General features: G+C 35.4%; 1 pseudogene; it reads left to right on the top strand.

Annotated features, from left to right (window-relative positions):
• Nucleotides 1-3,608: 3,608 nt before the first annotated feature.
• Nucleotides 3,609-26,132, top strand: part of LOC142841596 (prohibitin 1 pseudogene) — a 112,660-nt pseudogene continuing 90,136 nt past the window's right edge.

The following is a 26,132-nucleotide window of genomic DNA, read 5'->3' as shown; positions in this document are numbered from 1 at the left end:
GTAGATTGTTAAAATAAGACGTTCTATGATAAAAACTAAATTTAAACAGTATCTATGTACAAATTGATCCCTACAGATGGTACTCTAAGGAAAGTTCCAACCTAAAGAGAAAACAGGGGAAAACCATAATCACAGACTAGCAAATGAAAAATAGAAATATACACACACGCATGCATGCACTACACACACATACACACACACACACACACACACACACACACACACACACAAATACACACATACACATAAAGCCATCACAATAATGGAATAACAGAAAATAACTAACACTGCTCATTGATATCACTCAACATCAATGGTCTCAATTACCCTAAATAAAAAAGATACACAGTAACAGTATGGAGTTGAAAACTGAATCAATGTCTTTCTGCTACACCCAAGAAGGACACCAGTGATAGACATGAACTCAGAGTAAAAGGATGGAAAAATATATTCCAAGCAAGTGGTCCTAAGAAGCAAACTGGTGTAGCAATTTTAGTATTTGGCAACATAAAGTTCAAACTGAAAATAATCAGGCAATATAAATAAGAATTCTACAATCTTATCGAAAATAAAGATCAACCAACAGGACAGCACAATTGTTAACATGGATGCACCAAAAACAAGGGTACCGAAATTTATAAAAGAAAGACTATTACAGGGGCTGGAGACTTGGCTCAGTGGTTAAGAATACTGAATAATTTCCAGATGACTCTGGATCAATTCCTAGCACCTACATGGCAGCTCACAACTGTGTGTCACCCCAGCTTCAGGAGAACTGACATGCTCATACCAATGCACATAAAATAAATAAGTTAAATAAATTTAAAAATAGAAGAAATACTAGTACAAGCTTAAATCTAATATAGATCCTCACACACCGAGAGCAGGAGACTTCAGTACACCATACTTGCCAATAGACAAGTCATCCAGTCAAAAAATTAACAAAAGAAAACGGCTAGAGCTAACTGACATTATAAACCAAATGAACCTAACAGATGGTGACAAACCATTTCACCCAACCAAAAAGGAATATAACTTCTTCTCAATAGTTCATGGACCTTTCTCCAAAATTGACCGTGTATTTGGACACAATGCAAATTTCAACAGAAACAAGAAAATTAAAATAACTCTTTTCTATTTGGATAACACAGATTAAAACTTGCTATCAGCCACAACAGAAAGCTTACAAAGTTGTGGAAACTGAAAAACTCACTACTTAATTTTAAATGAGTCTTCACAGAAATTAAGAAAAATTAAAATGTTTCTAGAAATGATGAAAATGAATATATCAAAATTTTATTGTACTCAATGAAGAAGGTTCTAAGAAACACGTCCCCAGCACTAAATACTTGAATAAAAAGGGGAGCAATTCCCATACTAGTAACTTAACAGCACACTTTAATACTGTAGAACAAAAAGAAGAAACCATACCTAAGAGGAGGAGATGGGAAGAAAGCAAACAAAGAAACAAAAAACAGTCAAACTCTGGGTTGAAATCATAAAATAAAAACAAACAACACCAAAACAATAGAAAGAGTCAATGAAATAAATGAATTGGTCCTTTGATAAAATAAGATTAACAAACCCTTAACAAAATTAACTAGAGGGCAGAGAAAAATATCAAAACTAACAGAATCAGAAACTAAAAGCAGAACGTAACAACAGACATCAAGGAAATCAAATGGATCATTAGGTCATACTTTAAAAATCGGTACTCCATCAAATTGGAAAATCCAAAAGTAATTGATACTTTTTTCTACATATACCACTTAACAAACTTAAATATTGATCAGATACACAATTTAAACAGATCAATAACAGCTAATGAAATAGAAGCAGTCATAAAGTCTCCCAACCGAAGAAAAGCTGAGGGTTTTAATATAGAAGTCTACAAGACTTCCAAAGAAGAGTTTATGCCAATAGTCTTAAATTATTCCCAAAAATAACAGACCAAACAATGAGAATTACAGACCAATATTCCTTATGAAGATAGATGTAAAAATTCTCAATAAAATACTTCCAAACCAAATCCAAAGACAAATCAAAAAGAACATCGGCCATTAACAAGTTATATTTATCCCAGAGATTCATGGATAGTTCAACATATTTAAGTCAATGGATATAATCCTCCATATAAACAAACTCAAAGACAAAATCTACATGAACATCTTATTAGATAAAGAAAAGATCTTTGGCAAATCCAATACTCCTTTATGGTAAAAGTCCTGGAGAGATTAGGTATAAAAGGGATATACCTAAGCACAACAAAGGAAGTTTATAGAAAGCTTATAGTCAACATCAAAATTAATGAAGAGAAAGACAAAGCAATTCCACTAAAATCAGGACCAAAATAAGGTTTCTCACTCTCTTCTTAAGTATTCAGTATGGTACTTGAGACCTTAGAGCAATAAGGCAAATGAATGATTGGTTTTGATATCAAGTAATAATAGTGCTTCCATAATAGGAATTTGAAAATGTTCTTTCTTTTTCTGTTTTGAGGAATGTTGGCAAGAACTCTTCCTTGAAAGTCTGGTAAAATTTTGCATTGAATCCATCTGGCACTGGGGTTGTTTTATTGGAAGAATATTAATTACTGTGTCTATCTCACTGGATATTATGAATCTATTTAAACATTTTCTATTTATTTGTTTGTTTTTAAGTATGTTCTTACACGAAATACATTTACATCACTTTCCCCCTACTGTTTCTCTCTCTAGCCCCTCCCATATACCCTCCTTCAATACCCTTCCACATTTCTCCCATCTCCCAATTTGATAGTCCCTTCTTCTTATTAGTGTTGTTTAATACACATATATGCTTATATATGCACACATATACAAACTATAACCACAAAAAGACTATATGTATTTAAAATTGGTAGATTCTTTTGTTGTGGTTGTTGTTGTTTATATTATAAATGGTTTATGGGCTGACCACTCTGCATAAAGCAGACAATAAGACAATTACCCCTAAAAAAGATGTGTTATTCTTCTAGCAGTAGTAATTAATTGCCTACAGTTGTCTAGGTCTGGGTTCCAACGAAATTCTACTCTCTTTTTGGCACAATGGAATAGTTCCCACCTATAAACAAAAATGAAACCATAGAATTTGCAGGTAAGTGGATGGACATAGAAAAGATTGTATTGAGGGAGGTAATCTCAACTCAGAAAGACAAACATCACAAATTCTGTCTCATCTATGGCTCCTAGCTTCAAGTCCTCAGATGTGAGTATACAACATGAAGAAATAAGAGAAATGGACAAGAAAGGTGGAGGCGAACTTGTCAGTGGAACTGCAGGATACAGATGATTTGAAGTGGAAAACAAAATAATAAGTGGGGTGTTCAAATGGGGAAGAAGAAGGGAGTTCAGTACAGAAAGAGAAGGATAGATGAGAGACAATACCATGGTTGTTTGGTAAAGACTCAAGTAACCATATTGTTTAATATTCATCTAAATTTTACTATGTATATATTAAATGAGATCAAACCACTTGACTAACAATGCCCCTATCAAGAATCAGAGTACCAGAAACCCCAGTGGGCAAAAGATACTTCCTTTCAAATTGTTTGTCAGGTTGTCTATGTTAATCTCCAAATAATATAGACTATGGATGTACCCTTTTCAGACTCTCGGAGAATTAAGGTAAGCCACTTTTGCTAATGGCAATGCACACTTAGAACACAGGCCTCAGATGATTCAAGCTGGGACTGAAGTGGTGCTCATATCAGTGGCAATAACAGCCGTCATGCCTGGGTTCTGAAAACCTAGTAAGGTTTCTGATGGTAGTGAGGTCATGAACCTTAGAAATAATCTACCACCACCACTTGAGTAGAGCAGCATCTACATTCTAAATCTTATCTTTATACCTACAGGCAAGTGGAGCTACCACACCCATTGAAAGAAAACTCTCTCCTCTCCTTCCTTTCCATCTCCTTCTCTCTTCTCCCTCTCCCTTCTCTCTCTCTCTCCCCACTTTTATTTTTTCCTGACACAATTTTTCTGTGTAGCCCTGGCTGTCCTGGAACTCCCTAGACCAGACTGGACTCATGCTCAGAGATCTGTCTGCCTCGGCCTCTAGAGTGCTGGGACTAACATTTTGTGCCACCAGTTTCAACTAAAGATGTCTCTCTTTAGAGCAAATGGATACTACCATAGAAAATAACAATTTCACACAACGAAGAGATCAGCAGATTGTGGGGAGCACAGCAAATACATCTGTGACACAGTTCTTGCATCTATGGCTCATGGAACATTTTGGAATTGGGGATGTAAAGATTGTAGTAGCTATAATGCCAGAAAATCCAGAAAATCTACTTTGAAATAGTCTCTCCTGGGAATGATTGCATAATGAAGACTGGAACAATGTCAATATTAATGGGCATTTTTAATTGGAAGTAAGGAATGTTTAAATTATTAACTTCATCTTGATTTAACTTTGATGTGAAGTATTGTTGTGTATCTAGAAAATCACTCATTTCTTTTAGATTTCCCAGTTTAGTAAAATATAGATTTTTAAAGTATGTCTTTATGAGTTTCTTAATTTCCTAAGTATCTGTTGTAATGTCTTATATTTCATCTCTAATTTTATTAATTTGTATTCTTTCTGTATTTCTCTTTTTTTTAATTCGACTAAAAGTTTGCCAATGTTGCTAGCCTTTTTAAAAGAATAAACTCTTTGTTTCACTGATTCATTGTACTTTTCCCCTTTCTATTGATTATCTCTTCCTACTTTCAACCTTTTTTAGAGTTGATTTTTTTTTTTTTTACTTTTTTTAAGACATTCAGGTGGATAGTTGGGTTCTCAATACGAGATTGTGCCAGGATTTTGATATATGCCAAATTGCTATAAACTTTTCACTTATGAGTGTAATAATTGTGTTTTATAGATTTTTGAAATGGCATTTCATTTTCATTCAGTCATAGGAATTCCTAAGCTTATTTCTGCTTTTTCTACACACAGTTTTACTTCAGTAGTTTGTTGTTAAGATTCCATAAATTTGTGTACTTTCTGCCTTTTCATTTGGCTGCTGATGTCCTGCATAATATACAATGGTCAGAAAGAAAGTGGGTTGTAATTTCAATTTTCCTGTATTTGTTAAATTTGCTTTGTGTGCTAATCTGTGGTTTATTTTGGAGAAAGTTCTGTGATATGTTGCAATGAATGTGTATTCTTTAGCATTTTGGTTGAATGTTTTGGAAGCATGTTTGTTCCATTTGGCTTCTGATGTCATTTAACCTCAGAGTTTTTGTACTTAGATTTTTGGTTTGGTAGTTTATTTTTTCCACATGATATGTCTATTAGTGACAGTGGTGCATTGAAATAACCCATGATCATTGTGTTTGGGTCAATTTGTGGTTTTAAATTTCATATTTCTGTTACAAAACTGGATAATCCTATATTTCATGCATATATTTAGGACTGTAATATCCCATTGTATTTTCCTTTAATATGTATTATGAAAATTAGTTCCTATTTTTTTAATTAAAAAGGAATATGAGGCATTCAGGTTAACTCAAGCTTTAATGTTCCAAATCCTGTGTCCAAATTACATGGTGTCTCTAGCAATAAGGTCATATCTTTAATCTTTGGGAGGTGAGTAAAGAAAACAAGGGCTGTACTGATTTGGATGTATCCTAGTATCTCTTAATAAACAACTCAAAGGGAGGTTTCTCAGACCTGATACTGGAGTGAGCTTCTTCCTGTGAAACTCACTTTAAACCTAATTAAAAATCAACTGAAGAAAGTCATAGTGTCTGTGTCAGTATGGCATCTATGGGTATATCTTATAATGCCAGAATTCTACTGGCAACTCCTTCCTTAATATCTTCCTTTTTCTTCTCCACAAATAGTACCTTTCTAGTTTCCTGAATTCTACAGGCTCTTAAAATAAAATGCACAAACCTCAGGATTCGAGTTATGATACATACATATGTGACAAAATGTATATTCATCTTTCTGAGTCTGAGTAATCTTAGTTAATGTTTTCAAGCTGCATCCATTAACCTGTTATTTTCATGTATTATGTCTTTAAAACTGTGATGGCTATTGTGGGTTGTCAACTTGACTACACCTGGAATGAATAGATCTTGAGACAGGAAAACAACATGCCTTTGATCTGGATTTTGTGACTGGAAGACACAGGGTTTTGATCCAGATGTTGAGGCAGGATGACACATGCCTTTAATCCAGATCTTGAGATCGGAAGACACACCTTTAAGCTGGGTCACACCTTATACTGGAAGCCAATGTAAGGATAATGGAAGAAGGATTAATTAGTTCTTCTTTACCCACTTGTCCTTGCCTTGCCAGCATATCTACCCCTTTACTGTTGTTGGAGCCTAGTTCTTCTGAATTCCAGCATATACAGAAGACCAGCTGAGATACCCAGCGTTTTGGAACTCAGATAGTACTAGACTCTTGGACTTTCCATTCACAAATAGCAATTGTTAGATTAGTTGAACAGCAGTCTGTAAGTCATTGCAATAAATCCCTTATACATTAATATATATTTATATATATCAATTTACACACACATATATATGTATATATATAGATATACATATATATATATATGTTCATGTCCTAAGTTCTGTGACTCTAGAGAACCCCGAGTAACATAACAATTGAACAAAATTTCATGACACATAGATACCACGTTTTTTATTCTCTATTCATCAGTTGATAAATATCTTGGCTCTTTTCATATCCTTACTATTATTAATAGAGCAACTATGAACATTGGTATAATTGTGTCTAGGTAGTGAGACATAGGGTCCTTCTGCTGTGTGCCAAGGAGTGGAATAGTTGGTTCGAACAGTATATCTAGCTTGAATTTTCTGAAGAACTGCCATAAGAATTTTCATATTGACTACACCAATCTGCGTTCACACTGACAGTGCATAAGGGTTTCACTTTGTTCATATCCCCACCAGCATTTGTTGTCTTTTGTTTTCTTAATTGTAATCATTCTAACTGCAGTAAGACAAAATTTCAAATGTTTTAATTTGCAATCTCTTGATGGCCAAAGATGGTGAAAATTTGTTAAAGTATTTCTTAGCCATTGTGTATCTTCTTCTGAGAACTCACAGTTAAGTTTAACTTTATAATTTGATGGTTTGTCTTCTGAGTTTAGGATTTTGAGTTCCTTATATATTCAAAACCCTAATCTTCTGTCATTTGTCTAATTGACTAATATATATTATTATTATTCTGAGGTCTGCCTCATAACTCAAATGACTGTACTCTTTGTTATATAGAAGCTTTTAAATTTTATGATGTCCCACTTATTGGTGTTGTTTATTGGTATTATTTCTGGGGTTATTCAGAAAGTCTTACCTGAGCAGATATTTTTCTTTCTTCTAGAAGTTTCAAGTGTAACAAAGTCTGAAATTCATTTAGAAATGATTTATATATAGACTGAGAGAGAAGAATCAAGCTTAATTAATATATAATTTTCTTTTCCCCATTTGCTAAAGATGCTTCTTTTTCTCCAATAGCATAATTTTGGATTCTTTAAAAACATACTTTATCCTTAACCATGTGTAATTTTGTGATTCTGTCTGGATATATTCACTTGATTATAGTACCCATAAAAGTCAAGACAGAACACCAGGTTCTTTAGAGCTGGTGTCAGATATGATTGGTTGTGAGCCAATGTGGTGATTTCAACAGTAAAGGCTGCCATAGACTCACTAATTAGAGTATGTGTAGAGTTCAATGAGAAGGGGGGGCACCAGGAAGTACAATAGAAATAAATCCTGTGTTCAAAGAGATAAAGAAATTAAAGGAAAACTTGATGTTGAGTGGAATAAAGGGAATGGAGACCTTAGGGAATGGTTCTACCCAGCTAAGCTTCCAACTTGTGAAAAGGAATTAAAGGGAATATCTGAGCCTGATATGGTGGTGCATGCCTTTAATCCAAGCTCTCCAGAGGCAGAAGCAGGTGGATCTCTGAGTTTGAGATCAGCCTGGTCTACACAGAAAGTTTCAGGACAGCCAAGCAGAGGTAATGAAGGAAATCATCCAAAACAGAAAACTAGTGATGTAATTGAATGAGAGAGCCATGTTCCAGCCACTGCTAGCAGCAGAATTTTGGCCACATAGTTCTGGGTTTAGAGTCAAAGATAAAAGAATTATGTAACCTCCCTCTGTGACTCAGGAAAGCAGACGAGGCCAGGCATGTTTCAGAGGTGTCCCTTCATGGAGGCTCAGGGAGGCCATTGTGTGAGGCTGTGATGGTGAAGCCTAGTTTGCCTTGGAGATCCCAAAATGTTGAAGATGACAGCGCCATGGGATACCTACTGAGGAGAGCTGCTAACAGGGAGAGGAACCAGCCCAAGAGAGTGAAGTGTGTTGCAGTCAAGAAAGCTGGAGATCTGAAGAGCACTTTGACATCAGACATGGTGATGTGGATCAGTCTTGCTTTGGTCCATATTTCCTCATTATGCTCCCTTTCCACCAATTTGTGTCATTATATGTTGGAAGTATATGATCTGTACTTGTCTTATATTGATTTTTAGGGGGTTACAGTTAAAAGATTGTTTAAATTGTAGAAGAAACTTTGGACTTTTAAACATTGTTGAGATTGTAATAGACTGTGGGGACTTTTGAAATTAGACAATACATTTCTGCATTATGTTATGGCTACAAAACTATGAGGCTGGGGAGTGGAATGTGGTTGTTTAAATAGGAATGGTTCCCATGGATTTATGTGTTTGAATGCTTGGTCGTAGGGAGTGGCACTATTAGGAAGTGTGGCCTTGAGTAGGTGTGGCCTTGTTGGAGGAGTTGTGTCACTCTGGGGGTAAGCCTTAAGGTCTTATGTGCTCAAGCTAGGTCTAGTGTGACAGTCTCCTTCTGCTGCCTCCAGGTCAAGATGGAGAACTCTCAACTCCTTCTCTAACACCATGTCTGCCTGCAAGTTACCATGCTTCCTGCCATGATGATAATGAACTAAGCCTCTGAATCTGTAAGCCATCTCTAATTAAATGTTTTTCATTATGATTTGTTCATGGTGTCTCCTCATATAAATAGACTCCCTAACTAAGACAGTCATCCATTATGTATGTGAGGAACCAAACTAGGGTCCTCTGAAAGAGAAGCAAGTGATCTTAATCATTGAGTAATTTCTTTAGCTTGTTTTTGATTTATCAGGAAAAACTTGGGTAAGTGCACACATGTTCACTTATATCTGAATTTATAAATTCTATTCCACTAGTCTATTTATTGGTTCTTTTAGGCCAGAAGCAATACCACTTTTACTAGTAGGGCTTTGCAGTATGGCTTTAAATAAGGAATGATATTTCCAACAGTGTTATTGGCCAGAATTGTCTGGGCTACTCAGAATTCTTTGTGTTCCCACATGAATTTTGTTACTTCTTTATTAACTTTATCAATTTCTGTGAAGAGTCATGTTAGAATTTTGTTGGTGATTGCATTGAATCTGTAGATTTCCTTCTATAAGACGGTCACTTTCATTATATTTATCCTACCAATCCACGTATATGAGTAGTTTCTCAATCTGTTTATTTATTCTTTAATTCCTTTTTGATTGTTTTAGACATTTCATTATATGAGGGATTACTGCCTCAGTTAGGTTATTCTAAGATAGTTTATAGTTTTGAAGCTAGGTTGAAAGGGGTTGTTTCCCTGAATTCTTTCTCAGTCTATCTTGGTATATAGGAATATTAGTGACTTATATATTAAATGTGTAAGATGGCACTTTGATGAAAGCATTTGTCAGCTCTAAGAGTTTGCTTTTTTTTTCTGATAGACTCTTTGGCATCTGCCATGTATAGAACCATATCACATACAAATAGGGTTACTTTGCTGTTCGTGCCCTTTTGTATTTCCTTATCTTGTCTCATTGCTCTATCTGAGACTTCAAGAATTATGTTGAATAGGGTTGGTAAATATGGATAGCCATATTTTCTTCCTGATCTTCTTGGGAAAGCTTTGAGTTTTTCTCCATTTAACATGATGGTGGCTATTAGTTTATCATAGACAATCTTTATTATGCTATGATATATATCCTCCATCCCTATGCTCTCCAAGACTTCTTTCATGAAAGAGTGCTGAATTTTATCAAAGGCTATCTTTACATCAATTGAAATGATCATACAATTTCTATTCTTGGGTATATTTATGTTGTGAATCAAGTCATATATATAAAATCATCCTAGTAGCTCTGTGATGAAACCAACTTGACCATGATGAATTATCGAATAGGTCTATGAAATAGTTTGCAAATATTTTATTGAATATTTCCATATTCATATTCATCAGGGAGATTGGCCCATAATTCTTTTATTTTATTAGATCGTTTGGTACCAGAGTAACAGTGGCTTCATAATAAGAGTTCAGAAATGTCTCTTCCTTTTCTATTTTATGGAATAATTTGAATAGTTTCTGTACTAAGCCAGTTTTCACTGAACGTCTGGTAGAATTTTGTGCTGAATCCTTCAGGTGTTGAGTGTTTTTATTGAAAACTTTAGTGGCTATTTCTATTGCACTGGATTAAATAGAGCTGGTTAAATTACTAATTTCATCTTGGTTTAACACCAGTAAGTTAAATGCAACTACAAATTTACTCATTTGTTTTAGAAATTTATATTTAGCAGAATATAAACTTTTAATGTGTGAACTTATGATTCTCTAAATTTGCCTCAGTATCTGTTGTAATGTCTCCATTTTCAATCTCATTTTAGTATTTTAAATCTTCTCCCCTATTCTTTTGGTTAGTTTTACTATAGGTTTAAGAATTTTCTTTATTTTTTTTTACAGAACCATTCTTTATTTTTTCACTTATATTTCATTAATTTCTGCATTGATCTCCATTATTTATCTTCACCTATTCCCTTGGAGATTAGTTTGTTCTTATTTTTAAAAATGCCTTAAGGAGCCGGGCGGTGGTGGTGAATGCCTTTAATCCCAGCACTCGGGAGGCAGAGGCAGGTGGATCTCTGAGAGTTCGAGGCCAGCCTGGTCTACAAGAGCTAGTTCCAGGACAGGAACCAAAAGCTACGGAGAAACCCTGTCTCGAAAAATCAAAAAAAAATGCCTTAAGGTTCATCATCAGGTTATTTGAGATCTCCAATTATATAGTTTAGGAACTTAGAACTATAAACTTCCTTCTTCATTGATTCCCATTTTTGTAAATATGTTGTGCATTCATTTCTTTCTAGGAACAATTATATTTCCTTCTTGATTTTTGCAAAATCCCATTCATCATTTAATAGTATATTGTTTAATATCCACAGATTTACATATTTTTCAGTAGTTTCTTTTTCTGTTGATTTGTTTTATTCAATTTTGGTGAGATAAACATGCATGATGTTTCAATTTTTATGTATTGAGTGAGACTTGTTTTGGGTCTTCTAATGTGGTATTAGAGTACTTGTTATGATCTGTTGTGATTTTTTCCCTTTTAATTCTAGTTTTCTCTATTCTTTCAGTGGATGTGTTCAGGATAGACTAGGTTGTTGTATCATTGTGCAAATGTTTTGCTATGACAGATTGACACTCCAGGTACTGAGTTCTGTTTGTTCCTGTGGGCTGGAAAAAGTCTGTAGCAAGAGTCATTGTACAATAGACAACCCATATGAAAAACAGAGTAACATGTGACTACAAAACCGATTCTTAAAATGTACCAATTGGTTGATGAACCAAAGGACCTCGAAGGTAATTTGTATATGATTATGTTTGTATGAATGTAACAGGAAATAGAAGAGGGAAGCAATGATAGTGATATATATGTATATGTATATATATCAATATATATATATATATATATATATATATATATTAGAAAGGAAGAAATTGAGGACAGAGAGATTACATAGAACTAGGAATATTTCAGCACAAGGAACAAATGAAGTAGATCCATGAGAGTGTTGTTTAATAAAAACTAAAAGAAGGAGGGAAAGATAAGATATGTGCCCATTTTCATAACCCAGTTCATTTGTGAGGCTTTGGTAGATGTAACAGTAAGAGGAATAGCTACAGGAAAAGAGAAAAGAAGGAAGAAAGTTTTCAAAAAGAAAGGAAAAGAAAAGGAGATAGAGAACAAAATAGCAAAGGGTACAAACAGTAGGGGACAGTGTTGGCCTGCTACAATTCCTTCCTCCTCTATGTAGAAAAGAAATAACTGTAGAGGAGGAAGGAGATTTTGGATAGAGATATAAAAAAAATGGAGTCAATGGTAGTCAAAAAATATCCATTGAGAAAGATGAGACATGGGCAGAAATATAAGCAAATGAGATCCTTGGGCTAAAAACTGATTCCCTTTCTTTGAGTAATCCATTGTTTCATTTTATTGTTTCTGGACTGGAGTGTACTCCCTGTAGTAATAAAAAAGTGTCATTTTTTTTTCAGTTTCTGTTTTGTATAGAGATATCTTGACTGTTCTCCGAGCTATGGGTAGCGGAATCAAACTCTGCTCAGCCACAATTCTTACATTCATAGGGAGTTTGAAACAGCTTGTGAGTGTGTGATGTCAAAACCATGTTTAAATACAGACTTATTTCCTTAAATCTTAACTAGCCCTGTTTGGGCACTGATGGTAGCCATGGCAGAAGTTGCTGGAGCACTTTCTGTGAAGTATCTTCCAACAATAATATTTTAGATTTCCTGATAGTGTCTCTTAATCAAGTTTATCTGGGGTAACATGCCACTATGGTAGTGGTTGCTCCTTTCATTGTTGTTCCAGCTGCAAGCCCAGTCCTATGATAGAGAACTTTTGTGGGGTATATGGTAGAGCAGGTTTATTAGGCTGTTGATCCGATCAGTTTGGGGATTGCAAAAGTAGCAGATGGGGTGATTAAGTATTTGTGCTCTCTTTAATAAGCAATCTGTAATCAACCATTTGTTATTATCTGATTTCTTGTCTGCCATATTACCCAGAATCATGTGTCACTATGCTGATATCAGACCAAACAGGCTTCAAACAAACATTAGTCAGAAGAGACAAAGTTACTTCATGCTAGTTAAGGGAGCTATTTATCAAGAGAATATTATAATTTGAAACACATTCACACTGAGCACTGTTGCACAAAAACTCATAAAACAAATACTAAAGGCTTTAAAATCACAGACTAACCCCAACATATAAAAGGAGATGGCGTAGGTACTGCATCCTGTAGGCTATTGGGAAAAAAACACAGAAACACTGGGTTTAAATTATTCTATAGATCAAATGAGCTTAATCAGCATTTAGAGAATATGCCACCTAAATGTTACAGAATATGCCTCCTTCTCTGTAGTCCATGGAACTTACACTATAGTTGATCACATGTTAAGACATGATGCATAAAATAAAAGAAATCTGAAATAACTTCATGTATTATATGACCACACAGGAAAATAGAAATCAACAGTAGAAAACATACAAACTCATGGATATTAAACATACATTATTGAACAATTATTGGAATATTGAAGAAATCAGGAAAAAATGTAGAAAATTACTAGAAACAAATGAAAAGGAAAATACAAAATAACAAAACCTTAAAGGACACAATGAATGCAGTCCCAAGAGAGAACACTGTAGCTCTAAGTGTCTGTACGACAACAGCAAAGAAGTCTCAAATAAATGGCTTTTTTCTTTCACTTTCATCTTATTGAGAGTAGATCATTTTCTCACAGAATTTACCCTGATTGCAATTTCCTCTCCCTCTACTCCGGCCAGTTCCTTCCGACTTCCCCTCTCCTCTGGATCCACTCCCTTTCTGCCTTACTTTAGAAGATAACAGGCTTCTAAGAGATAACAACAAAACATGAAAAAAATATAATAAGATAAAGCAAAAATTATCATATTGAAGTTTGACATGGCAGGTTCACAAGAGAAAAAGAGTTCCAAGTGAGACACAGTAGTTCTTACAATCAGTCTGAAGTTACATAAAACTAATACGCTGAAAGGTATAATCTTTAATCAGAGGACCTGGTGAAAAGCTGTGTAGGCCTGTACTTATTGCTTCAGTCTCTGGGAGTTCAGATGTACCTTTCTTAGTTGATTCAGATGGTCTTGTTCTCCTGGTGTCCTCTAGCATATCTGGCTTTTACACTCTTTTGGCCTCCTCTTCTGCAGGGCTCCCTGAGCTCTGAGGGGAGGGATTTTCCAGAGATATCCCATTCAGAGCCATGTGTTCCAAGAACTAACTCTGCCTCACAATTGGCTGTGGGTCTCTCTGCATCTATTCCTGTATGCTGCAGAAAGAAGTTCCTCTGATGATGATTGGATAAGGCACTGATCTATGAGTATAGCAGAATATCACTAGGAGTTATTTTAGTGATACTTTTGTTTAGATTAGAACGCTTGGTTTTAGCCTAGCTCTCTGGCCTATCTAGTCCCTGGTTCTTGGTCACCCAAGCAGTTTCAGGTATGGGTTCCATCTTAGGGAGTGCTCCTTAAGTCAAATAAAAACATATATTAGCTACTCCTACAAGTTTTGTAGCACCGTTGATCTACCACATCTTCTAGAGGACGCCATTGTAGATGAAAATGTTTGTGCATGAGTCATTGTTTATGATTATACTTTGGTAGGATGCCGAGTACCTTCCTGAAACAAAAGACACTGAACATAGAGGTGAAGGTTCCAAGTAGGCATCAGCTTGGCCTCTCCATGTTCAGTGAGTTGAGTGGGTGGTGTACTAACCATTGGGAGATCACTATCAGTTTGGGGAGAGCAAAACTGTCTTAGCAACAGCCTGGGTTGTTTGGGTATTTTCATGGAACCCCTTAGCCAAAAACTGAACTGAATTCAATCCAGTCCCTCTATTGGAAGACTTCTTTGATGGCAAGTGATGGCTAGTTGTGACTTTATATCCCCCATTATCAGAAAACCTCATTAGGATCACCTTCATATATTTTAGGAAGTTTCTACTAGACTAGATTTCTATACCATGCCTCAAATGTCCCTCAGTTTCAGCTCTCTTTCCCCACATTTTCTCCCTCTATCCTATCTCTTCTTCTGCACCCCACTTGATCTTCTGCTTTACATCCCCACCCACTCCCAGTCTATCCATAAAATCTATTCTATTCCCCCCTCCCAGAGAGATCCAAGTGTCCCCACTTTGTTCCTTCTTTAACACCTAAAATCTCTGGGCCCATGGATTGTAGCTTTTTTATCATTTATTTAAAGACTAATATCCACATATATGTGAATATATACCATATTTATGTTTCTTGATCTGGGGTACCTCATTTGGGATGATGCTAATGAGTTTGATCCATTTACCTACAAATTTCATGATAGCATTTTTGTAACAGCTGATTAACACCCCGTTATGTAAATGTACCACATATTTTCTTTATCAATTCTTTTGTTGAGGAACATCTAAGTGGCTTCCAGTTTCTGGGTATTGTGAATTGAGCAACAGTGAGCATGGTTGACCAATTTTCCTTGTTGGATTATGTGTCCTTAGCATCGATGCTCAAGAGTAGTATAGCTGGATCTTGAGGTAAATCAATTCTCAAGCTTCTGAGAAACCACTATAATAGTTTCCATAGTGGCTGTACAAGTTTGCACTCTGACCACCAATGGAAGAGTATTCCCCTTTCTCCACATCCTTACAAGTATGAAATGCCATTTGTGTTATTGACCTTACCAATTTTGGAAGGTATAAGATGGAATCTCAAAGTAGTTTTGATTTGCATTTCCCTGATGGTGAAAGATGTTGAACATTTCTTTACATGTTTCTCAGACATTTGATTTTCCTCTATTGAGAATTCTCTGTTTAGTATACCACATTTTAAAATTGGATTCTGTTTTTTAATATCTAGTTTCTTGAGTTCTTTGTATATTTTGGTCCCAACCATCCCATTCCCCCAAGTTCCCCCAATCCTTCCATTCTCAGTTTTCTCTCCCCATCTCCCCTTACCCTCACCCCACCCCCAAGATCCCAATTTTTGCCCGGCAATCTTGTCTACTTCCAATATCCAGGAGGATAACTATATGTTTTTCTTGGGGTCACCTTATTTTGCTTCTCTAGGATCACGAATTATAGGCTCAATGTCCTTTATTTATGGTTAGAAACCAATTATGAGTGAGTATATCCCATGTTCATCTTTTTGGGTCTGGGTTACCTCACTCAGAATAGTGTTTTCTATTTCCATCCATTTGCATGCAAAATTTGAGAAGTCATTGTTTTTTACCACTGAGTAGTACCCTAATATGTGTATATTCCACACTTTCTTCATCCATTCTTCCATTGAAGGGCATCTAGGTTGTTTCCAGGTTCTGGCTATTACAAATAATGCTGCTATGAACATAGTTGAACAAATGCTTTTGTAATATGATAGAGCATCTCTTGGGTATGTTCCCAAGAGTGGTATTGCTGGGTCCTGGGGTAGTTTGATCACGAATTTCCTGAAAAACTGCCACACTGATTTCCAAAGTGGTTGCACAAGTTTGCATTCCCACCAGCAATGGATGAGTGTACCCCTTACTCCACAACCTCTTTGAATATTAGTCCTGTATCAGATGTGAAATTATTAAAAATCCTTTTCCCATTTTGTGGGCTGTCATTTTGTCTGACAGTGTCCTTTGCTTCACAGAAGCTTTTCAGTTTCAGCAGGTCCCATTTATTAAGTGCTGGTCTTAATGCCTGTGCTATTGATGTTCATTTCAGAAACTCTTCTCTGCCAATGATTTGAAGGTTATTTTCCCCACTTTTTCTTCTATCAACTTCAGTATATCTAATTTTATGTTTAGGTCTTTGAGCCAATTAGACTTGAGTTTTGCAAAGAGTAAAAGATAAGAATCTATTTGCATCTATCTACATAGAGACCTCAAGTTTGACCAGCACCATTTAATTTTTAGCAATGTTGTCCTTTTATCCAGTGTGCATTTCTTGCTTCATTATCAAAATTCAAGTGTCCACAGGTGTGTGGATTTATATCTGGGTCTTCTTTTTATTTATATCTTGGTCTGATTCTAATGATCAATACATCTGTTTTTAATGATTTTAATGTTTTTAATGTGGGTTTTTTTTTCTTTTCTGGAGCTCTGTAGTGCAACTTGAAGTAATCAGGAATGGTAAAAATTCCAGTGGTTTTTTTCCAGATTGCTTTAGCTATCCTGTGTGTTTTGTTCTTTGATATGAAGTTGAGACTTGTTTTTTTCAAGGTCTGTTAAGAATTTTGTTGGAAAATTCTACCAATCCATGGGCATAGGAGATACTTCAATCTCTGCATATCTTCTTCAAATACTTTAAGATTTATCATATGAAACTTACACTTGTTTGCTTAGAGTTACCTAATGATATTTTAAATTATTTGAGATTATTATGAAAGAAGTTTTCTTCTTGATTTCTTTCTCAGTCTGTTTGTCATTTGTATACAAAGTGAATACTGATTTTTTTTGTGTACGTTAATTTTGTATTCAGTTAATTAGCAGAAAGAGCTTATCAGATGTAGCTGTTCCCTGGTAGAAGTTTTATGATTGCTTACGTATACTGTCATATCATCTACAAATAAAGATATTTTAACTACCCTCTTTCCAATTTGTATCCCCTTGATCTCCTTTCATTGTATTATTAATCTAGCTAATACTTCAAGTACTATATTGAATTGATACAGAGAGTTGACAGCCTTGTCTTCTTCAAGATTTTGAGTTTCTCTTAAGTTGATATTGGCTATGATCTTGCTGTAACCTGCCTTTATTATGTTTAGATATGTCCCTTATATCCCTAACCTCTTCATGAAATGGTGTTATATTTTTTCACAGGTCTTTTCTTCATCTAATGAGATGGTGGTGTTGCTTTTTTTCTCCATTCCACTCTAGTCTCCCCAGAATTACTCTTAGTCTTGCTGAAGCCTGACTGTAGGAGCCACTTCTCCCATCCTATCACTGTCCCCTGGAGACTCTGCCTTTTAAATGTTGCTCTTGGATTCCTCTAGTTCTTTAACACTGCTTGTTTCAGGCTTTCATTCTAGTCGATTCCTTTGTGACACATGTCCTGCTGGAACATTCTACACCATGGAAACCCACCCCCAGCCACAACACTGCCTAAAATCCAGAGTAGACAACAGCAATCAAGAATATAACACCTTACCTACAAAGATGGAACCAAATATCTTGGTGAACAAAAACTCTAAAACCTCCAGATTTCTAGACTAAGCTCCGAAAGACAAACACAAACAGCCAAGAAAATATGCCTTCCCTCCAAGGCAGCAACATGATTGAAATAGGCCCCAGAAAAGCAATTTGCTGAAACACAAGACAAGGACTTGAAAACAGCAATTATGAATATGTTCAAGGGCCCCAAATAAGATATGGAGAAATGCCTTAATGAAAACTGAAAGCAGGAAAACATTTTCAACTATGAAACTAGAACTTAACAAGGAAATAGAATCACTAAAGAAAACCCAAATTGAAATAAAACTGAAAATTAAAATCTCAGGAAGTCAAATAAAAGCATCCAATGTAAGCATCACCAACAAATTAAAAGACATGAAAGACTACTTCCAATATCCAGGGGAATAACTGTATGTTTTTCTTTGGGTTCACCTTCTTATTTATCTTCTCTAGGATCGTGAATTATAGGCTCACTTTCCTATATTTATGGCTAAAACCAATTATGAGTGAGTACATCCCATGATCATCTTTTTGGGTCTGGGTTACCTCACTCAGGATAATGTTTTCTATTTCCATCCATTTGCATGCAAAATTCAAGAATTCATTGTATTTTACCACTGAGTAGTACTCTAATGTGTGTATATTCCACACTTTCTTCAGCCATTCTTCCATGGAAGGGCATCTAGGTTGTTTCCAGTTCCTGCCTATTACAAATAATGCTGCTATGAACATAGTTGAACAAATACTTTTGTAATATGATAGGGCATCTCTTGGGTATATTCCCAAGAGTGGTATTGCTGGGTCCAGGGGTGGGTTGATCCCAAATTTCCTGAGAAACCGCCACACTGATTTTTATAGGGCAGGGAACCTTGACTGCTCTTTGGACTGGAGAGGGAGAGGGAGAGGAGTGGGGTGTGGGGAGTCGGGGAGGGGGAGGGAAAACGGAGGCAGGGAGGAGGCAGAAATTTTTAATTAAAATTATTTAATAAAACAAAAAATAGAAAAAAAAAGAAGACACCGGCAGTGGAGAATTTTCTCTTTAGATGACCCACTAAACGGTATTAACCTTTGTCCCTAAGTGGGTGGCCCCAAAGTTTTTTCATCAGCTCCTAGAGAAATATAATTTACAGATAACCTTTCAAAAATTTGTCTACTGATTAAACTAATGATTGCAATGCTAAATAATTATAATTACTCAAAAATGAAACAATTATTCATATTATATTACATATATACAAGATGAACTAATTTTATCCCTATATATTAACACCTTCAATGAGACTCAGGAGAGATGATAGTCCAATATTATTGTGTCAATAAAGTTTTACATGTATAAAAAAACGACATGAAAGAGAGAACTTCAGGTCTTAAAGTCAAGATAAATGGATAGTTTAGTCGAAGAAACTGATCTGAGACACTATGAAAAGTTCAAACTTTTACTTAATAAGCATTCCATCTGATCATCGTGGATTAAAGCTGGGTATCAATGATAGAAAGTATACTGACTCTTGGAAACTAAACAATTAAGTAATAAATTAAAATTAGTCCAGACAGAAATCAGCAAGAAAAATTAAAACTTTTTAGAATTTAATGGAAATGAGTTGTAATTTATGCCAAACTATGAGAAAAATGAAGGTAGTTCTAAGAGCAAAGTTTATAGTAATAAGTGCCTACAGCAAAAAAAAAATGGAGAGATCTCATATTAACATCTTCATGGGATACCTGAAAGTTCTAGAACAACAAAAAGAAACAATACAAAAAATGAGTATATGTAAATGAATAATTAAATTCAGTGCTAAACTAGATGAAATAGAAAGAAGCAAACCAGCAAAACAAAGTAATACAAAAGAAAAAAAATAAAAAGAATCAATGAAAGGAAGAATTGTTCTTTGAGAAATATTAACAGTATTGACAATCCCTCAGTCAAATTAGTAAAAATTCAGAGAGATAATCAAAGTATAAAATTAGAGATAAAAAGGAGGACATTAAAATAGACATCATGGTAATCCAGTGAATCATAAACACGTACTTTTAAATCTTGTGCTCTAGCAAACTGGAATAATAAAATGTATGTATGTACGTATGTGTATGTATATGTATATGTATATATATATATATATATATATATGTATGTATGAATAACCTAAAGATGATAAAAGCTAATAAACAATTTAAATATACAGATAATCCCTAGGGATAAAAAACCTTAAAACTCACAACTAAAAAAAACTGCACAGGCCTAGGAAAAGACAAAATGGAATTCTACCAGTTCTTCAAAGAAATACCAATATCAGTACTTGAAACTATCCTACAAAATAGAAACTGAAGGAGAAAAGACAACAATATCAGAAAATGGTGTTGATCAAACAGCATGACTGCATATAAAGAATGAAAATAGATCCACATCGGTCACCCATACAAAACTCAACTCCAAGAGGATCAATATAAAATTAAATACCCCGATTCTGATAGACTATAAGCTGAGGAATAGACTTGAACTTATTGGAATAGGAATAGATTTTCTGAACAGGAGACCAATAATTAATAATTAGAACCTCATTAAGATAAAAGGTGTCTCTATCATAAAGGATGCCATCATTCTGAAAAATTCATCAGCCTAAAGAATGGAAAAGTTTTTATATACCAGCTATATATTTGATAGAGGTTTAGTACCTCAAATATAAAGAAAAAGTGTGAACACCAGGAAAACAACCCAACTTAAAATGGGGCACAAAATTAAATAGTATTCAAAATAAATAAATGAATAAAAGAAATATAAATAGCTGAAAAGCATTTTAAAATTTCAACATCCTTATTCATCAGGGGAAATTGCAATTAAAACTAACTTGAGAATTTATATTAACCCATGTAGAATGGTGGGGTTCAGATGCAGAAGGAGGAGGATTGTAGAAAATGATGTAACAAGCCTTGAGCCACATTCCAGCATACAAATGAACAGAAATTGGTTACTTGAAATTGTAAGAGCCTAAGTTATTGGCTGAGCATTTATACTCAATAATAAGTCTCCATGTGGTTATTTGGGAACTGACTGGTGGTACAGAAACTTCTGCCTGCACCATTCCACAAGATGGAACCTATGCTTGACACTGCTCAGGTGGCAAAGAACCTCAGACTAGATACGCCATGAATGTAGAAGAATACAAAATACGATGTTCTGCTAAAGGAACACAATGATAAAATGTCTCTTAACAATGTTCTGCTTATTAGAGAAGCTTCCTCTTGCAGAAGTTAAGAACTAACACAGAGACACACAACTAGAAAATGTAGACAGTCAGAGATTTTATGATACTTAGTCCTAAATGGAATATTTTCATCAAACCCCTCCCCTCACGGCGCAAGGGTCTAAGCAGAAGAAGAGTTTGGAAGATAGAAGGAGTCAGGGGAAATGAATGACATGAAGGAAACTGTATTCCAAACACAATAGGACTGACTCACATATTAGCTCATAGACTGTAGCAGCATGCACAGGGCCTGAGCAGATTCAAGTCAGATGGAGCTCCAGCACAGACAGCGTAAAGTGGACATGAGCCACCTCCCAAAACAATAAGCTATCAACAATTGTGCTTGCAAAGAAAAAATTAGTTTTCTCCAGTGGAGTTTGACTTGGTATATAAACCACCATTAATGGTAGGCACCATGCCCAGCAGTAGATGACTAACTCAAAACAAGCTCAGTGGTGATTTATTTTTTGTCTCATATTACTTTGCTAGGGCATTTAAAAAATCTTTCTGATCTTGCATATTGTGGTTTATAATTTTGTGTCCTTATCAGTTTGGTGTGTGTTGTGTGTTTATGTGTGTGTGCATGCATGTGTGTGTTTCTGTGGTTTTTCTATTCTTTTTTTTCAATTATATTTGCTTTAATTGTCCTGATTGCTATCTAAAGGCAGAGAAAGAAGGTATGGAATTGGATGGCTGGGGATTTAGGGAGGATCTGGGACAAGATGCGGGAGGTGGAAACATGATCATAATTTAATATATTAACTTTCAATTAAAAGTACAAAAAGAAATATAATTCTTGCTTTTAAAACCAATTTATTTATGACACAAAATGTTAAAAACTTTTCCAAAAACATTCCCAGTTAATGGAGAATGTATCTTTAAGATACTGCTTATCTCACAAAATTTACCTCTTTATATAAAAATAATCACATGCAGTTTTTCAGAAAATGAAGTGATACAGTATGCATTGTTTTTCACATTTTCCCTTAATATACATTAAGCACCTTTCTACATTATTATACTAATATACTTTCATCATATTTGTGGTAGCATTTTATTTCAAAACAAAGCAAAATTTGGATCAATTCTTTTAGTGGGCAGTTTAGTTTCTCAGGTTATTTGCTCTGATAAATAACACTTAGCTATCTCTTAGATCTATCCATCTATTAATCATTTTTTCTTAGCCCTGACGCTGTAATTTCTGTAAGGTATATATTAAGTGGACAGCTATTGAATCATTTGATAATCATATTTAAAATGTTTATTGGTAATGTCAAATTCACCTACATAAAGTACCATACAATTACCTCTCTGATTAGTAATGAAAAAAATAATATGTTAGTCTACACTTTATTCCTAATCCCAGGATGATATGAGTACAAAATGTCACAGTCATAGAGTGGGCTGCACTTTAGGTCCCAAGTGGAAATCCTGAAGTTTATGAGACTACAGAGCACGAAGAAACAAAAATTTATGATAGCATAAATGCAGTACTCATATTTTTAAAAAGAAGAAGAAATATAATGCTATCCCTAAAGGGCAGAAATTTTAATCAATCCCTTATTACTTTAACTGGCACAAGACATTGCTTTCTAAAATCTTCCTCCTGGTAAAACTGAGTTTCCTGTTGTCTATTTATTCTACCGTGTAGCAGTTTGAAAGAGAATGGTCCCCATAGACTAATATTGGAAGGATTAAGGTGTTTGACCTTGTTGGAGAAACTGTGCTACTGTGAATTGCCTTTTGAGATTTAAAGAGCCAACATTATTTCCAGTCAGTGCCCTACCTCTCTTTTTGCCTTCTGCCTGGAAAGCAGGTGTGAGATCTCAGCTATTGTTTCAATTCCATGTCTGCTTTCCCACTGCCTTACTCCCCGCCATGGTGGTTATGAACTTTCTGGATCCATGAAACGCTGAATTAAATAATTTCTTGTATAAGTTATCTTTGTCAGGGCATTTGTTTTGCCATGGCGGTAGAAAAGTAACTGATACATATGCTTTAAGCTGTGAACTTATTGCTTAAGCACTTTAATATAGCAAATAATAGGTACTCAAGTCAATGTTTGGAGAAATGAACTCTGTCTTAGGATTTATTGCTGTGAAGAGACAACATGACTATGGCAATTCTTTTTAAAAAATTTTAATTTAAAAGTTTCCTTTTTCATTTTACATACCAACCACAGTTCTGCCTCTTCCCACTCCTCCCACTCCCCCTTACTTTTTCCCCACCCAATCTCCCATCCACTCCTTAAAAAGGGTCAAGCCTCCCATGGGGAGTCAACAAATCTGGCATATCAATTTGAGTCAGGACCAAGCCGTTCCCCGTATATTGAAGCTGAGCAAGATATCTCTCCATAGGGAACGTACACCAAAAACCAGTTCATGCACTGGGGTTAAATCCTGGCCCCACTGGACTATGGTAATTCCTATAAAGGAAAACATTTAATTGGGGTTTGCTTACCATCTCCGAGTTTTGCTCCATTATCATAATGGCAGTAAACATGATGGTGTGCAGGGAGACACGGTGCTGGAGAAAGAACTGAGAGTTCTACATCTTGATCTGCAGACAGTAGGGAAGAGACTGACCTGAGCTTCTGAGACCTCAAAGCCCACCCTGACAGTGACACACTTTCTCCAACAAAGTCCCACCTCCTAGCAATGTCATTTTCTGAGGGCGAAGCATTCAAACATATTAGTTTATGGGAGCATTCCTCTTCAAACCATCATGTTTCTCTCCCTGACCCCATGGGCTTGTAGCCATAACATAATGTAGAAATACATTTAGTCTAATTGCAAAAGTCCCTATAGTTTATCAGAGTCTCAACAATGTTTAAAAGTCCAACATTCAAAGTCCCTTCTGAGATTCTTGCAATCTATTAACTGTGATCCCTATAAATCAAAATAAGAAAACAGATTGCATAATTGCAACATATAATGGCACAGGATATAGATTACCATTCCAAAATGGAAGGGAGGATAGTGAGGAAATAATGGACCAAAGCAAGACAGAAAACCAGATTTACACACTCCAAATTCTGTATCACCATGTCTGATGTCAAAATGCTCTTCATATCTCCAACTCCTTTCAACTTTGTTGACTGCAACACACTTCTTTTGCTTGGGCTGCTGGTTCAACTCCTATTAGCAGTCTTGATAGGTATCCCACAACTCTGGCATCTACGAATCAATCCAAACTTCACCTTCCTATCTTTGCACAATGTCCTCTCCTGGCCTCCTTTGAGGGGACATCCCTGACACATGTGTGGCTTCAACATCTTTCCTTAGTCGTGGAAGACTATTCTAATAATGCCTTCTTCTATCCTGGCTCTAAATCCAGAACTATGTGACTAATGCTGCCAAATTCTGCTGCATTCTCGGGCTGGAACATGATTCCCTTGTTCAATTATATCTTTACTAGCTTGCTGTTTGTGATGACTTCCTTTACTGCCTAAGCTTAGCTGTCCTGAAACTGGATGTGTAGATCAGGCTGGCTTCAAACTCAGAGATCCACCTCCCTCTGCCTCTGGAGGGCAGGAATTATAGGCATGCCCCAGCACACCAGGCTTTAAGCTTTCACTTAATTCCTTTCCCCTAATTGGAAAGTGGAAGGTGAGATCTTGCCCTGAGGTCACCACTACCTTTATTCCATTTCTTAATCCGTTTATCTCCTCAAGCACGGTACTTAGCTCCATTCCACTTCTTGGTATTCCGTTTCTCCTCAAATTGTCCACTTTCCCTTGCTCAGATTGCTCTTTTTCATTATAAATCTTCATTAGAGTTAACACTAACAACCCACAACAGAGTCTATACTAGGCTGTTTTGAGATTTCTTCTACCAATGAAATTAATCCAAAACTCGTCACTTTACTCTCAGGCAGACTTTTCAGACAAGGGGGAAAAAACCAGCTGCATTTCTTGCCAAAATATCACAAGTACATTCTCTAGGCCACATACTACAGTTTTTCTTCTGAAGCCTCTTGAGCAAGGTCTCTCAGCTCAAATCACTCTGAGCACCACTGTCTTTCAGACTTCTACTAACATGGCCCATTAAACAGTGCTCAATTACATAATGTTTCTATACCTTGCTTTTCTCCTCTATTATTGGTGCTAAACAGAGTACTTACCTTACGGGTTAATGGTTTGGATGGCCTAACACATGTACATGCTTACATGTGAACTAGCACATAATAACAGTTTAATGTTATAATTATGATTTTAGAATCATTTCTATTCTTTAAGCCACCAGGCCATGACCTGCCCATCAGTACTCACCTCTGTCATTTAGCTTACCTCTCACAGTTGTGTACATATAAAGTTCTGACTTAGATTAGTTGTGCACTAGTCACGTCATATGGTTCCATCTAATACCTGTATAACATTTAAGAAATATTTTTATTTTTGCCCATCAGTAGACTTGACTTGCATTGCAATTAGCCATCAAAGTTATCTCCCTAATGATCAATTATTTCTATAAAATGATGCATTTTGCATATATTCGCTTTATGAAATCATGTCCAAATCATCTGGTATGTTTTTATGTCTTCAGAGACCACCAATTGCTTCCAATTTATAATAACAATCTTCATCACCGTAGTTTGTACTCAATATATAATAGTAATTTCTGAACAGTTTCAATCTAACTGACATACACAAATTTTACTATATAACAAAATTTTCTGCAGGTAAGTAAAAATAATTTGATGTAACAGTTTCAATCTAACCAAAATACACAAATTTTACCATACAACAAAATTTTTTACAGGTATGTAAAAAAATTGATATAACAGTTTATTATTAATAGGACCATTTAAAACT

Source organism: Microtus pennsylvanicus, chromosome X, assembly GCF_037038515.1.
Source record: "Microtus pennsylvanicus isolate mMicPen1 chromosome X, mMicPen1.hap1, whole genome shotgun sequence".
Classification (NCBI taxonomy): Eukaryota; Metazoa; Chordata; class Mammalia; order Rodentia; family Cricetidae; genus Microtus; species Microtus pennsylvanicus.
This window is presented reverse-complemented; position numbering and strand designations above follow the sequence as displayed.